Below are 18,146 nucleotides of genomic sequence, written 5' to 3'. Positions count from 1 at the left end.
TCTTGCACTTCTCTGGCTATGTTGCAGACATGTCAGAGGGTATTTAGAAGTTCTTTACTTCTCAGTGAATAGGATATCAATATACTTTCTGGATAGCATTGCTTGAATCAGTCTTAGGATAAAGTCTGTAGATTTATTCAAAGTAGTCTTCTGTCTCTGCCTTCAAGCCTGAGAGACCCCACCCTTCCCTGGGATATTTCATTTCAATAGATATATACTTATTACTGTAAACCTTAATGTGACACAAAATGCTACTAAAGTGCTTAATATATATTTCATCATTTGATTCTCACAATAACTGTAAAGCAGGTGCTATTATCTTCATTTTACAGATGAGGAATTGAAGTTGAAAGAGATTAAATGTCTGGCCAGAGGTCACACAGTTAGACTCTGAGGAATCTATAAAAAACTTGTTAAACACATATTGTGTGTCAAGTTCTACACTAAACACTATGAATACAAAGTTGAATTTTAACAATCTTTGCCTTCAAGGAGCAAAGGAGTAATATAAGACACATACAACAAAAAGACTTTTAAAAGAGATGAGGGAGTACTTGGGGCAGTAACATGGAAAAATCTTGTGGCTTAGGATGGGAAATGACCTGGCCATTGCTTTTCAGGGTCTGAGGCAGTATTTGAAATTAGGTCTTCCCGATTTCAATCTGACTTCCTATCCATCTACCAGCAGCCTTAATGAGCATGATGTAAAGTAATTAGCACAAGAGCATATGATTGATATAGATACAAATATTAAGAGTCAGAAAGAGAGAGAAAAAAAGACAGAGACACACACACACACACACAACACACACATACACACAAAGAGAGAGAGAGAGACAGACCTGAAGACATCTTCCTGTGTGTTCAAATTTGGCCACACACACTATATAACCTTAATCAAGTCACTTAACACTATTTGCCTTAGTGTTAGAAATAATTTTCTGAATCTCAAAAAAAACAAAGTGAATGAACAAATTCAAGTGAAGCAGCTTAAACTTTTAATATGATCCTGCAGTAAGTAGATATGGAAATTCTGCATTAGTTCACACATCAATAGGAAGAGAGAACAAGTTTTCAAACTCTAAGATTCATTCTACTTCCCCCTTAAGAATCCTGATTGGTCAGAACTCTCTTTCTGAGTTACAACACTTCCTTATATACCCTCTACATGCACTCCTTAATATGTTCCTCTCTCCCTGATCATACATCAAAAGTTATAATAATGAAATCTAAGCTCTTCTTGGAGAAGAGAAGCTAATATTAATAAGATTAATTAAGCTTGTGTAAGATTAATCTATGTTCAGAATTTGCATTCAACTGTACAAGTACAGACTTAAGGGAGGTGGTACAAGTTTATTACTGCTCAAGACCTTGATTCAAACAAGACATAAAGGAAAAGGAAACTAATAGTATAAAAGTAATACACAATTAACAAACACTGATCACTATAACCATCAATAAAGACAATATGACAAACAAACGACATACATTATCACCATTCCAAGGAAGCACCAGCTTCTGAATTTTGGGGGGCTGAAAGAATTCCTGGTCACAGCTATTCAGAGTTTTGAAGTGGGAAAAGGTGCCAAGCAAGGTATACAGTCCTTCCTAGATGAGATTCTCAAAATGCCTTGCCCACTAGGGTTTTTATTGGCTTAGAACAAAGAAGGTACTGTATTAAATATGCTCATTTGATACATGACTCTTGAGATGAAGCAGCCTTCCAGATGCAGAGTTCTCCATCTCAAGGGATCCATCAAGAAGAATATTTGTTTATTTTTATAGGATGATTGTGTTTACTCAGGGAACTGGTCATATTTCCAAGACAACACAGGTCAGCAATAAAGGAAATTGATTAATCAATGCACAAGAAGAGTGCCCTTTCCTTCTTATGTTTCCGAGCATGCCATTAGACAACTGCAAGTACATTCTCATGTTCTCAAAAATTTACACAACAGACATGGCCAAGACTAATTAGAATTCCTTACAATTTGGCCCTAGGATTGACCAATTTGGTCAAATAAAACAATAAGGCTTCAATTGATCATGAATAATCACTTATACAGCTTGTTATCTAAAAGCAAATAAATCAACAGGGCTTCAACTGATCATGAACATTCATTTATACATAATAAAAGCTTGTAGTCTAGAAGAAACCATAGTTGAAATACAATTCATAATACAAGGTCCAAAGCAGAGAACAAAAACACTAAAATGATAGGATAGATATAAGTGTTTTATATTAAGTCCCATCCTAATACTGAGGGAAACAATAGTTCTCAGGTCTCATGCATCCAATGTGCAATATTGTGATTATATATGCTGGTTTCAATGACACTTGTTTATTAAGGTAAACATATGAAGTATTTGTGATCATACACATTCCTCCTTCTGCAGTTACTAAGTAATCTGAAGCTATTCAATTATTAAGAATGACACAAGCTAGGGGGAATTCTTGGAGGTTCTGTAAACCTTAGGCAATTTCATTTGTAAATTAATAGCATCCTTTTACATTGGTTAAAACAACTTCACGATGTATATATTCTGCTTGTACCATGCAAATGTTTAGCAATACCCTTCATTGCTTCCCCAGTATACTTTATCCAATAAGTTACCCATCAGAATAGGAATGATCTAGATCTAAAACTAATTGGATTTCTAGCTTTGAATCCACCAAATACTAACCTTGACTTAATTTTTCCCCATTTATTGTTGTATTCTGTAGAGGGCCTAAACTCTGAAAAGGTGTACTTGAATCAAGAACAGCAGGGGTGCTTATAGTTAAGCACCTACTCAGTATAAGATAATGGTTATCTAAACATATACCTAATGTGATATGGTGATATAATTGTTGCACATGATTCGTTGCTGTAGTGATATAATTGTACTGAAGTATTAAAGGGCTGATCTACATTTTCTAGATGTCCAGTCCTTGTAACAAAACAAATATTATTCTAAATTGTGCAGGCAACTCTGGAAATTCCTCTTTCTCCATCAGGGCACAAATATTCATTGTAATTACTTGTTCTGTGACTAGTTACATCAATATATATTCTATAATTTGACAAATATTAAGCTAAATTGTATATCCTTTTTCAGTGATATTTACCCAAATCTTAGCCTAATATTTCCTATCCAAAGTCCCAAATTCTATTGTAACAGGGGACTCACTCAGACACAGTAGGTAATTTGGGGTCCATTCACCAATCAGTTGCTGTTCCCCCCAAACCAATGGAGCCCAAAGTCCTTTGGGAGAATGGGAAGATGATCTCAGCTTTTGAAACTATTTCTAGCTGAAAATGGTTATTGGTCTGGGTCTTACTACAGCTTCCCATTTTGGGGGATAGGGTAGGATAAGCTAGAACTGATTAAAACATCCAGTGAGTTGATTCAGATCCCTGAAGCTGATCAATGTAGCTATAACTGACCAAGCTCTAGGACAAAACAAAGCAATAAATAGAATTCTAATAAATAGAATTAGAATAGTCTGAAATAGAAAGACAAGTTCACAAGGACAGCTATAAAATAGAGAAGAGAAGGAGGAGGAGGAAAGAGAGACAAAGACAGAGCTACAGAGAGAGACAGACAGACAGAGACCAATATAGATTGGCCAGCAGCTTTTCATATCAAATAAGTTTATTCCTAAGAATGTTTGTACCACAGGACACAGTACAAATGTTAAAAGATGTTTCAAGTCTAATTTTAATAATAAAATGACAGTAATGTCTCATAGAAAGTTGTAACTAATTGTTCTTGCATTATTTTGAAACCATTAAAGACCTTATTTCATATAGACACATACACCTAGTAGCAGATAGATGACTAGACCAAATATTCATTTACTTAATCATTCAGGATATAATGACTACATATTTTCAGATTGAAAATAGCAAGATATTACATAATTAAATTCATGAAGCGACTATTTGTTCTGATTATAGAATTGGAAGGAAGGAAGGAAGGAAGGAAGGAAGAAAGGAAGAAGGAAAGGAAGAAAGGAAGAAGAAAGGAAGAAAGGAAGAAGAAAGGAAGAAAGGAAGAAGAAAGGAAGAAAGGAAGAAGAAAGGAAGAAAGGAAGAAGAAAGGAAGAAAGGAAGAAGAAAGGAAGAAAGGAAGAAGAAAGGAAGAAAGGAAGAAGAAAGGAAGAAAGGAAGAAGAAAGGAAGAAAGGAAGAAGAAAGGAAGAAAGGAAGAAGAAAGGAAGAAAGGAAGAAGAAAGGAAGAAAGGAAGAAGAAAGGAAGAAAGGAAGAAGAAAGGAAGAAAGGAAGAAGGAAAGAAGAAAGGAAGAAGAAAGGAAGAAAGGAAGAAGAAAGGAAGAAAGGAAGAAGAAAGGAAGAAAGGAAGAAGAAAGGAAGAAAGGAAGAAGAAAGGAAGAAGGAAAGGAAGAAGGAAAGGAAGAAGAAAGGAAGAAAGGAAGAAGAAAGGAAGAAAGGAAGAAGAAAGGAAGAAAGGAAGAAGAAAGGAAGAAAGGAAGAAGAAAGGAAGAAAGGAAGAAGGAAAGGAAGAAGGAAAGGAAGAAGGAAAGGAAGAAGAAAGGAAGAAAGGAAGAAGAAAGGAAGAAAGGAAGAAGAAAGGAAGAAAGGAAGAAGGAAAGGAAGAAGGAAAGGAAGAAGGAAAGGAAGAAGGAAAGGAAGAAGGAAAGGAAGAAGGAAAGGAAGAAAGGAAGAAGAAAGGAAGAAAGGAAGAAGAAAGGAAGAAAGGAAGAAAGGAAGAAAGGAAAAGGAAGAAGGGAAAGGAAGAAGGGAAAGGAAGAAGGGAAAGGAAGAAGGGAAAGGAAGAAGGAAAGGAAGAAGGAAAGGAAGAAGGAAAGGAAGAAGGAAAGGAAGAAGGAAAGGAAGAAGGAAAGGAAGAAGGAAAGGAAGAAGGAAAGGAAGAAGGAAAGGAAGAAGGAAAGAAGGAAAGAAAGAAGGAAAGGAAAGAAGAAAGGAAGAAGGAAAAAGAAGGAAAGGGAAAAGGAAAGGAAAAGGAAAGACATGATAGGAAAGAAGAGAAGAAAGAAAGCAATGGAAAAGAGGCTTAAAGAAAGAAAGAAAGAAAGGACACAGAAAGAAAGCAAGAAAGCCAATTGCATTAAGACCTGAACAGTCAAGGACAACCATGATAGGATACAATAGCCTGACATTTAATGAAGCCTCAAAGAAAATCTACGAAGCCCAAGAAGGAATTAATAGAGTTTATTCAAAAAGCCAACATGGAAAAAAGAAAGGAATAGATTAAGAGGAGGGCAGGATGTCATCCAATATTGTAAGTCCGACTACAGCCTGTGACGTTCACTCACACACTGATAGGATTATAGCCTTACATTGATATTGTACAGAAACTCAACAAAATTTACATTATCCAAAATTCTTATGGAAGTAACTTCAGACAGGTTCTGTATTCAAAAAAGACAAGAGAAACAGTTAAGGATCCCAGGAGAGTGGGAGGCAGGGATGTTCCCAAGTCCACAGATGTAACAGTCAGGCACACTTTCTGAGTAGGTACCTTTCTCCTATCTTCAATGGTCATTACCAAATCGAAACCTAAAAAAATGGCGGTTAGACCCAAGAAATTTAAGCTCAATACATTTCTACTCAGAAGTTCTTGAAGATCAGAACGTTGTTTAAAAACAGAAAGGGGTAGGAGGAGTGCCTAGAGGAGCAGACCTAAGATAGGTAACCCAGACAAAGCAGCTGGCTGGGACCTTCAGTCCCTATCTGCATCTCAAACCAGACATTTTCTGAGGCTTAGGGCTACTCTGCTGAGCAAGGGGTGCTTTACCAGAGTTGTTGTAAAACACCTAAAAGGAAATACAAAAGGCAAATTGTAAGTTATTGAGCCCTGAAGAATGTGGGACCTGGCCACAATTACCTAGCACCAGAAGTCAGTCAGCAGAACTGCCCCAGGACAAACTAAAGTGATTGTCAAAACTTTGCCTTAAGAGCAGACCTCAACCATTAAAAAAAAAAAAAATTAACAAAAAATTTAAAAAATTCTAAACGTAGACAGCTTATATATATATATAGATAGATATAGATATAGATATAGAAATGTATAGATATATAGATATAGATAGATAGAAGAACAGATATGAAATCCTAAGGTTCCTACAGCCAAATCAACTCTAGATGAAGCTTTAAAGGGAGATATGAGCTGGTCCCCATTTCACAAGGCTTTCTTGGAAGATTTCAAAAAGGATCCCAAAAGAGAGTTAGAAAAAAAATGGGGAAAGGAAATGAGATTTTGCAAGAGGGTATGGAAAAAGAAAAACATAAAAAATTAAGAAAACCCCTTAAAAATAGAAGTGATGAAATGGGAAAAGCATATAACTTTCCAAAAAACAGATTTGATGAAATGAAAAGAGTATGACTCCTTACAAAACAGATATAGAAAAGAAATCAATTCATTGAAAAGTAGAATTTGTGAAATGGAAAAAAAAATGAAATTATTTTGTGACTACATGCTTTACTGGCCAAAGTCAAAGAGGATCACTGGTTTGACTCCCCCCTCCCCAATTCCTTATTTTTGTAGCCAAATTATATCTGTGGAAACAGAACATTGCCTTCCCACTATTCCTCACATCAGTTTACTCTTCTGTAAAATGATCTGGAGAAAGAAACGAATGATGAACCATTCCAGTATCCTTGCCAAGAAAACTCTAAATGGGGTCATGAAGAGTTGGACAGGACTAAAGCAACTGAACAACAACATGTTGCAAAGAGTTGGACACAGTTGAAATAAATGCACAAAAACAGTATCTATGTCTATATCTATCTAGTCAGATAGGTAGCAAAACCAATTTAGAGATGGGACTCAAACCCAAGAGTTCTAGTAGCATGGTTCAGATAGATTATCCCCATCTATGTTTTCCAACTGCTTTATACTTATGGTCTACTAGTCTGTGCATTTAGCAGGAAAACTGTGGACCCCAGGTTCTGATTTCTTCTCCAGTTACTTCATTCAGTGCTCTATTGCTGGCAAGGACTTTGGATCTTGTTTTCCAACTATTTCTCATAATAGTTGGCACCTCACTGAGAATGCATGAGACCCCAAAGAGATTTCATGGCTTGTTCATTACTAGTGGAGTAATAGAGTAGACTCAAGTGTTTGCCCAGACAAGAAAAGTCTTCCCCTCATGTCCTATACCATTTATTTCTCTGTGCTATCCTTGAATTTTTCACCTTTTGTATCTGCTTGCCACCTCTGCCATCTAAGGCAGTTGCTCCAACACCCGATATTCACTCCTTTCTCTTCTTAATTATAGTCCAATATGTTCCTGCCTCGTTAGTCATATTAAGGAGGAGGCAGTCAAGGTGGAGTTCCATATCCACATATTATTTTGAATGCATAGTTTCAATTCTATTGATAAGACATTTTTTAAATTTTCATATGTTTCACTGTTTTTGATTTATTACTTTGGTTTTTAGATGGTTTTTCCTGACTTCTAGAGAAGATGCCCAGATCTATTATCAAAAATATCTGTACAAAATCTGTACATTTCTGTTCAGCATGAATTGAAAGAGCAAAGATTTATATTAATTGATAAGGAAACAAGAATCTACTTTTTCTCTTTGGGGAAAAAACCGGTACATTTGTTTCTAGTTTTCTGGAAAACTATGTGTACATGTTTGCTCAAAAATTACTGGTAACCATTCTAATGTGATCATATCTACAAGTTTTGTCTTATTTTCAGTTCTCTGGGATGTGGTAAATCTGAACCCAGAGATTTGAAATCAATTTTCTTTTAAAAAGTGTTCTTTCCTTTATTCTGTGTTTACCTCACCAAGCATGGAATACATAATTATTGACCATCTATTATGCATTGGAAGGAACACATAAGTTCCAAGGAGCAGGATATAGGAAGGGTATAGGGATGGGGCTTGGAAGTTGAGATGTAGAGGTTCAGGCAAGTGCTACGTGGAGGTAGGGTGTGGCCCTAGGAGGCAGCACTTGTTATCCTGAATACCAGACTCCCTCCTTAGCACTCTGAAAAGCCTTGCACATTTCCTTCCTTCTTCATGGGCCCATCCCCAAATGACCTGATCCCTCTTACTCTTGGAAGACCTCTCAACCCGGAAATAACAAGGGATAAAAGTGAGATGATTCCTGAATTAAATTCCCTTCCTTGCTTGCTTCACTCTCTATCTCCTGGTTGGTCTATCTCTGTGGGATCTGGGTTGGAACCTGAAGATGGGTAAGCTGGCCTAGTCATGGCCACTGGCAGGTTGGCATAAGGTTACCAGGTGGACCAGAACAATGCATCCTGCAAGGTAATTGTGGGTGGGAGGAGGAAGAGAACTATAAATTTTATCAGGACTAAAAACTGTAAGAGAAAGTCAGCATCTAATTCAGAATTTAGGTTTGATGTTTAGATTATCTATACTTCAATAGCCTAGAAAACAGTATCCATGTGGGATAAGCAATCCAGGAAGGCTTCACAGAGAAAGTTTACATGGCCTAGGGTATGGTCAGGGAAGACTAGTAACTCTGAGATGAGGACTTCCAAGCCCTTTCAAGGCTGCTTTCCACCCGCAGTGTCCACCTTATCCACTTCCCACCTGTGGCTGTAGTATGGACAATAGACACATTCTAATAAACCATCTTGGCAAATGGGCTAAACAAGGTTGGGATTAAACGAAGGATCTCAAACCTGTCAGTGAATTTGGGGGCAGTGTGTGTCTACCCCAAACTCTGAAGACTTCCCCTGGTGTAATGAGTGGATGAGAATAATTTGTTCTAATGAAGGCGGCTGAAGCAGGCTCTGTGGAATGCTTAGGGCTTGGTTAGACAGCAAAGACACTAATCATCCACTGCATCTGAAGCCATAATCAGTCATTTTGACCCTGTCCTGCCACTATGCTGTGACAACTCTACAAGAGGTCCAAGTCTTTGTGCAATTCTACCTGATTTAAATCCAATTTATATATGAATCAAAAGACATCACCCAAATAATTTTACCATTTTTTATATCTCAAAGTTCTACAGTGACTATCAAGTGATGAAGCAGTAGGTGCAGATACACTAAGAGCTATAGTTACAACCCTGTACACAGGAGGCACAAGCCATAGGGTCATCTTTTCACAGGAAGTAGCAATAAGATTCAGCAGCCTCTGGATTCTGAGCAGCCTTTTAAGGATTGCACTGCTCACCTCCAGGTGTGAGGAAGGGGCTAAGAAAGATGACCTACAATTTGTTTGCTTACTTAACCCAGTCTTGATTAACATGTGAGATAAGGATTTTACCCTACAGTCGAAACACACAAAAAATGTACAAAAACTTCTGCAAAGATGATTCCAGTGACCATCAATTCATGGAATGTGCACACACTTATGAACAATACAAAATCCAGTAGGTTCTTATTTCAAGAGAACTTGGCAGATATTGTATCCAAAAACAGCCTTGAGTAAAACAAGAGCTGATAAATAAAGACCAGATTAATGAAATCAAAGCTGGGTATACATTTTTCTGGAGTAGCTGCAGCTACAGGGAGCATTGTGAGAGTGGGAGAGTGGTTTAGGTTTTTCTGTCAAAAGTGATCTAGTCAACAAACTTGTGTGCCTATCAGAAAGAGTGAACATGCTCATGACAATGCAATTGCTACTTGCAGGAAAATAACCACATCACCATCAATGCCTATTCTCCCATCAATGTGGCAAAGGAAGGCAAATTTATAATTCTGGATGCCTTTAAAGCTAAAGTAGGCTAAGGCTACCAAACGTGGCAGGAAGTCCTTGGAAGGAATGGAGGTGGAAATAGCAACAACAATAGTCACTTACTACTGAAGATTTGTGCATCTCATGACCTCATCACCAACCTTGTCTCCCATTTATCTAAATGCAATAATACCTTACAGATGCACACTTGTAGCAAGCATTGGCATTTGATATACTGTGCTTATAACAACAGACAGGCTAAAAGAGTGATGAAAGTAATATAGGTGCAGGGCTCTAAACTGATGACTAATCCTCTCCAAGGTAAATTCTCATTCAACAAAAAGTGATGATCCCAAGGCAAAATGACTACCATAAGAATTAACGTCAAGAGATTAGAGGTTTCTCTGATCAGGAACAGTTTTTTGCTAGCTTGGCGTTTCCCTGTTAAGCCAATAGACAATTGGCAACAATGGAGCAGAAAAGTAGACTGAAAGGGACAGCTTAAGTGAAGACCTTTCAGTCTGACCACTGTTTGTTGAATTTCATGAAGCCTAGAGACCCGAGTTTCGATTTCCTAGAAATCAGGCGACTTGGAAGAAACAGAACTTATAGACTGTCAACATCCTGGTTCCTAATAAGGGAATTAGAACTTCTATAACCAAATCATAATTTATACAGGGAAAAGTGTGGCTTGGGGTTTCCATGGCAATTTGTGTATAAAAACTGCATGCATGTACTGAGCAGTGGCTCTCCTGACTCCCGAGTATTTCCCTTTTGCTTGGTATGGGACTGCCTGGTTCTTGTGAGATCCTGAATAAATCCTTTGTTCTATACCTCAAGAAGCCTCTGAGTAGTCAATTTGGGTAGGAGTCTGGTTGATCCACACAGATTGGGGAGGGGCTCACCTGGGATCGGGGGGTGGGGGTCTTTTGGGAGATAATGGAGTCCCATACCAAATGCAGGCACCCTGAACAAAATTGATCCAACTATCTTTGTATTGGAGATTGCCATTTCCCACCTAGAGAGCTTAATGATCCGAGGCAGGGGAACTCGGTATAGAATAAGGTGGAAGGAAGAAGGTCCTGATGGACAGTACAGTCTGGAAGACCTACACATAGCTTGAGGTAAGTGCTCGGGAGTCTGGGGGTCCATTGGCCAAGTGAGAGACTAGCTCTCTAAAAATTTTGGGGACTGCTTTGACCCCAAGGAAAGGGCTTCCTGAGGACATTCTTGGGTGACTGCTAATGTTAGGACAACCTACATTGTAGATGTGGGAAAAACACAGTTCAAAATCAAAAGTCAAGACAAGAAGCAAGGGATCCTGATCAATAGCCCTTGGGGAATTGGCTATATAATTATAACAAGTTCCCAAAACATAAAGGGAAAACCAAAAAGGAATTAAATACTGTTGCTTTGTTTGGGGTAGTCAGGATCTTGACAGGGGAGTGATCTGGCCAAAATTTGGCTCCTCCAAAGATTGGATGTATCAACAACTAAATTTGTATGTCAGTGGGAGGGATCCATTCAGGGATCCATTCAACCCAGAGGAATCAGCATATGCCAGTCTTTGGCTCAAAGGGTCTGCCAAAATTTTCCTTAATCATCCTCAATCCCAGGAGGAATGTAAGGAGAAAGATTCATGGGACTCCTTAGCTACACTTCTACCCCTTCCTATATTACCCCTCTGGCAGAACTACAAATGCCAGAAGCTGCTCCGAGTCTGGAAACTGGGAGTGGAATGTAGCTGAGAGAAGAACCCCATGCTCCATTGCTGACAGAGTTAATGCAATTAGAAAAAGACATTCAGAACCTACCTTTTAGGGAATTGGAACCATTGAAATCTAGAGTAGAAAACCAACCTCATGACATGTTCCCTCTAAAGGAAGTTCCATTGGGATGAGCTCAAGGGGAAATTGGGTTTATGAATGTCACCCTGTCAGAAAACAACATGAGAGTATTTGAAGAGGGAATTGGTCTCCATAACAGAACATTTGGTGGGGGCCTCTAAGCAATTAGATCATTTCTTGGGTCCCAGTTTGTATACATGGTCCGAGTTAATGTACATATTAACCATCTTTTTTACACATGAGGAGAGGATCTCTATTAGGACCACAGCCATGAGAGAATGGAAAAGAAGGCACCCTCCCCTTGCTGCTGGATTAGTGCCAGCAGAGCAAAAAAACACCCAATGGCTGATCCAGGGTGGGACAGTAACAATTCAGCACACAGGCAGAATATGCAGGATCTGAGAGAACTTATAATTGCTGGAGAGACTCTTTTCCTAAGAGACAAAACATTAATAAGGCTCTAGGTATTAGACAGGAGAAGGGTGAGTCACCCACTCAATAAGGGATGAGGAAGTATTCTGGGATAGACCCCGAGGGTTTTAAAGAGGAGCAAGTTCTGAAGGTGCAGTTTGTATCTAACTCCCAGCGGACATAAATAAGAAACTACAGAAAATTGATGGGTGGAGTCAGAAGCCATTAGGAACTATGCTAGAGGAGGCTACAAAAGTATATTGAGAAAGGATGAAGAGAGAGAAAAAGAAAAGGAGAGACAAAGAGATAAAAGAGAGAATCTGAGGACTATAATGATGTTGCAGGTAATTCAGAGTACATAGAATCAGAATGCCCCTAGTAGAGGGTATAAGGGATCCAGGAGGGATTGGAAGCCTGCAAGCACTCAACAAAGGAGGGAAAAGCCAAGGAACACAAACTCAGAATGTTGGACATGTGGGAAATGTGATGACCACGTTAGTATCCTGGATACCTTAGAATCAGCCAGAGTCAGGATAAGCAAAAGTCCTTAGTCTTTATTCTTGGTCTTTAGGGGTAGGATTGAATTGGATGGAAGCAGAATCTCTGTGACCTTCCTTCTTCATCTCCCGCCCAGAAGTGACCCTGGCAAGTCTTACTCCACCTCCTAGTCCCTCCTACAATCCTCTGTATACACCAATCAGTGAGCCAGCACAGAATAGTGGGAAGGGCCATTTTTCCAGCATACGCCCAGAGAGTATTGTCCAATCAGTAATTAGCCCTAAGTGCTTGAACCGACCTCAGTGTAACGACTCAAGAGTTTCAGCCCTCTACAGGGAAACAAGGGCATTTTTCCAGGGAGTGCCCCAGGAGAAGGGAGGAAGAACAGGTGGCTTCACTAATGGAGCTGGAGGATTAGGGGATGGCCATGGGTAGCTATGCTATTGAGATCAGCCTGGCTCTTGAGCAAAAGGTTGGAGGTGCATAATGGGACTGGATTTTGGTCAGAACAAGAGAAACATCACTGGTAGCTACTGTTTGAATCAAACTGGGGAAGGAAGTGACTAGGGAAAAGTGAGTGTGACTGGACCTATTCTATGGAGGTTAAAATAATTCAACTGGATTGCACAAGGTATAAGCATAGATGGAATCAGACTCATGTCCAATCGTAGAAATGGTGCATGGTGCCCCATACTAACTCTGGGTGGAAATCGGATTCTTGCCAGTTCCCACCATGCCATGATTTAAAATTGGCCAACAAATTGATGTGAATTAGTTTCGCTCACAGGAGATAAAAAAAAAGGCCATCTGTGTGGGCCCTGACAAATAATAGAATGTATGAGGCATGAGGAAAAGGAGATTCTAGTTCAGCCTTGGTATCAATGGGCCTGGCAAAATTCAACCTGGTCTGGCTATTTCACTTCCTTCTGAAGTATAGTAGATAGATCTGAGCCTAACATTATGGATTGTAGTTTTAAAGGAAAGCAACAATTATGGAGGTGCCAATATCAGGACACCATCTGGACTCTATCAGGGTTGTCCCTTTAGGAGATAAAAACTCACAATATTATCCTGTGGCCTTTAACAGAACCAATTTTTGAAACAAGCAACTCTGCCTTGGAAGGGCAGTATTGGATCTATGGCCAAACCACTTATACACACTTTCCCTCAAAATGGAGTGGCGTTTGTTATATTGGGTTAATGAGACTAAAGTTTTTCTTTTTGCCTGGTACTGGTAGAAATCAATTATGAATCCAACTCTACAATGATCTAGAGAGAAAGAAACGGCACACTGACACCTCCCTCTCTCAAACCTGGGATACTAACAAATGGGGAGATACCTGACCTCCTGAGAGGATAGTCCAAGAGCATCATGGGCCCAGGACGGTAGTTGGGGATACAGAACTCCTATATACATATTATATAAATTAATTTGGCTTCAAGCAGTACTAGAAATCATCACCAATCAGACTGCCAAAGCACTAGACCTGTTAGTCGAACAAGCTACCCAAACAAGAGAAGCAGTCTTGCAGCATAGCTTAGTCTCAGACTAGTTGTTAGCAGAAGAAGGGGGAGTCTGTGGGAAATTGAATCTATCTACTTGTTGTATGCAGATTGATGATAATGGATGAGTAGTAAAAAAAAAAAAAAAAAAAAAAAAAAAAAAAAAATCACCAGAAGCATTAGGAAGCTTGCTCATGTCCCTGTGCAGACATGGAGCTCCCTGTTCAACATGTCTTGGCGGTCATGGTTTTGAGATAGTTGGTGAAAACAGATGTTATGGTTTGGGCTAATTGCCTTGAACGGAGTTATTTGTATCCCTTGCATAATCTGCCTTGTAACCGGAGTAGTACACAAAACTTTGTCCCAAATTCTAGGAAATGAGAATGAGATGCATATGGTTATTGCTACAACATCAAGGGTGGATACCAGTTAATAGAGAAGATACATTATTAGAGAAGATATATTATTAACATTATTTAACATTTAAATAATAAATAATAATTTATCATTAACCTTTAGAAAAGTAAATATTTTATATATAATTAGCTATTCCCTTTTGTTTACTAGTGACTAAAGATAAAGAGAATTTTTATCTAACAAGAGGTTTTAAAAATTCTATCTTTTCTGCTACAAATTGTGTGAGCAAGCATTTTCACTCTATTCTTGTTTAAATCAAAACACAGAAATAAACATGATGCATAAGCAGATTGAAGTGTGTCTATCTGGTTACTAAATATTGTGAACCACTGTTAAAATTAAAAGTCCAACATCAAAATTAGGTGTGTATTTATATATATATATATATGCATATATATGCATACACACACACACATATCCAAATTGTAATTTATTTCATTTTTGCACATATGGGTCCCTTTCCCTCCTTTAAAGCCCAGTAGAAATACTGCTGTATCAAAGGGTATGCACAGTTTGATAAGTTTTTGAGCATAGTTCCAAAATGATCTCCAAAATCGCTGGATGCATTCACAATTCCATCTACAATGAATTTGTGTCCCAGTTTTCCCAAATTCCTTCCAACATTTGTCAATATATTTGTATTCAACAAACTTGCAAAATAAAAGATATTTAGTATGAAGTCTTATAGATAATAAGCATATGAAATCTTTCTGGATTTCTTTTAACTTATAAAATGTGTCTCATAAAATATTTATAATTTTATGAGTCAAATATAAGTAAAATACAATTTTATGTTTTATATGTAATTTATTATAGTACATATTATGATTATATTCTATTATGTATTATATTATATGTCACATATAATTATATATATAATATTATGTAAATTTTAGTTTGGAACTTTTTTTTACCAGAAGTTATCACATATATTAGATTATTAGTAATAAATGAAATTTCTCTGGAGGTTTGCAACGCACTTTTTTGGTGTCAAAAAGGCTCTGTGAAACAAAAAACATGATGAATGATATGAATAAAGGAGCCTCTGATGTTTTTAAATTTGATGGAATGCCATTTAGTATTTTCTGCTTATTCCATGCCTAAGAAATATATTAAAGAGTCAGCCACCAATACAAAGTTTTGGAAGATGGGAATAAGAAAGAAGGGCCAGAATAATGCATGGGCTAAGGAAAAAGTTGCCAAGTATGTCATCAGAGAAGTGATTTCTCAGGAGATCTGTAGATACTCATTATAAGACTTTATACAGAAAAATAATTCCTTTTGTTATATTCCTATCAATATTACCTATTCTATATATTTGCCCTTCAGTTTCAAGTAAGATTTCAAAAGAATCTTACCCTCTATACTGCTGATTTTTTCAGATTATTACTTCTGCCCTACCGCTGAATCTTCTATTATGTGTTGTCTATAGGGATTAGGATATATCATTTCTTTGACAGGTATTACATTTCTATTTGCATACCCAGGTTAGCAGTTTTTAGCATATCATTAATACTTAATATTAGTTTGTCATTCATTAATTCAAGGTGGCAGAATAGTTCATTTAAAATACTTCTGGATTTAAATACAGAGGATCTACATTTTAATCTTGTCTCTGACACTTCCTACATATTTGAACTTGGGAAAATCCCTTAATTCCTTGGCCTTACGTTGCTCATTTATAAAATGAGATTGAACTAAATGACTTTTATGTCCTTCTGACCCTAAATCTATGCTTCTGTGACTATTAAAATCCCTTCCAAAATTAACTTTTATCATTTCTTTTGGAGCAAAATTCCTAAGTTAGTTCATCTGATGAATGTTACTATTTCTTCAAGGAAGCAATCCAAAAATTGTGTGCTAGAGCAGACTAGTTATTATATTACCAACCAGAGAAATGATGAGAGAAATAAATTATTACTCATGGACTTTGCCCATATTGCCACCTTTCTCCTTTGACATTAAACCTTAAGGGAGTGGAAAGAAGGTTATGAACCACATATATAAAATCAGAGCCACCTAGTTACAAAGTAACTAATCAGGTCTATTTCGCTCTACTAAGAAACATCAATTGCATATACAGCACCTGATTTTAGTCACTGATTCTTTAAGCAATTTTATTAAACCTTACAGGAATGCTATATGAGTTGAATTTTTAAAGATAAACTACACAATAAACTCTTATAGTTTATCAGGTACTTGACAATTTGAGATGTTCTATTCTTTGGAAGAAATTGTTGTAGTAATTTTCACAAGAGAAGTGAAATTGCCAATAAATACTTCCAGGAATAATAAGCATAGTGTACAGAACAAGGAAGGCAAGGGGAGGTGCCGTTCTCTCCCCGAAACTACATCTGGAACACTTTGAACTGTCTGAACCTTACTTTGATCAATTAAATCTAGTCCAGAAAAGGAGAAGGAATGGAAACTAATTCATATGAGAACTTGTGAAGGAAATAAGAATACTTAAGCGGTAAAAAAGGAACTTGGTCGTGGGATGGGTTGTCTAATCTTTTGAAGGAGAATGCATTGGAAAGAGAATTGGCTTTGGGGTCATAACCTAGCTTTGCTACTTGTTATCCATGTGAGTTTAAGAAATTATTTAAATCTTTCTGGGATTTATTTGCTCATCTTTAAAATGAGGGAGTTAGATTAGATAGTCTCTAAATTTAATTTCCTGTTTTCAATCCATGAAAATATTGTTCTCCTTAGAATTTTCCTTTCAAAGTGAGGTTAATTATTCCATTCGGAATTGTATTATAGTACTGATGACAGAACTAGAACCAATGTTTTTTTTAAGAATTTTTTGTTTTCAAAACATATAATTTTCAATATCCAGCCTTACAAAGTCTTGCATTTCAATTTTGTCCTTCCCTTCCTCCATCTTCTTCCCTGTATGCTAAATGTGTGCGATCATTAAATTATATTTAACTATCATTTTTCATTGCTTTTGTAGCAGGAACTTACAAAACTCAGACCAGGGTGGGCAGTGATAAATCTGCTCTAGAAGAGATGACTTTGGAAGTATCAAAAATTTTCTAATGCCCAGCCTGAATTATCCCTAAGCCTAAATTTTTCCAACACTCAATACTCCAGAAAATCAGAAGTAGACCAAGTCGAAATCTTTTCTACAAAAATTGCAGAGCCTAGCCTTAACCTAAAGTCAAAACATAAAGCAGCTTAAAGAGAAAATAAACAAACTAAAAAGAATCATACAATACAAAGTTACTGTGGTAATAGAAAGGCTCAAGACACAAACCCAAAAGAAAAAATACTACTCAAAAATATTTACAAGCAAAATCCAAAGAAAAACATTTGCATACAAATTCAAGTAGAATTCCTAGAAGAGATGAATAATTTAAAAAATTGTTTTATAAATGAAATGTGAATGCTAGAGGAGAAAATGGTCAAACAATAAATAGATGATCGCTATAGAGAAAAAAATTGGAAAAGGAATTAACGACGACACAAAAGGTGCAAAACATTGCCCAAGCAAAAACTTCCTGAAAATTAAAATAGACTAAATAGAATCTAGTGACAACATGAGAAAATAAGAAATACTAAAATAAAATCATAAAGGCTTTTCATAGTAAAATAATCTAGAAAACTGATTGAAAAGAGAGACTATAAAAATCATCATACTAGTTTGTTGCCATGAATAAGAACAAAAAAGCATAGACAACATATTTCAAGAAATCATAAAACTGTACAGACCTCTTAGAATCAGAAAGTAAAACAAAAATAGAATCCAATCATTTCCAGAAAGAAATCCCAAAATGAAAACTCCCAGAAATATTGTAACCAAAGTCCAGAACTTCCAGACCAAAAGACAAACTTT

This window comes from Sarcophilus harrisii, chromosome 1 (assembly GCF_902635505.1).
Source record: "Sarcophilus harrisii chromosome 1, mSarHar1.11, whole genome shotgun sequence".
Classification (NCBI taxonomy): domain Eukaryota; kingdom Metazoa; phylum Chordata; class Mammalia; order Dasyuromorphia; family Dasyuridae; genus Sarcophilus; species Sarcophilus harrisii.
Note: the sequence above shows the minus strand (reverse complement) of the source record.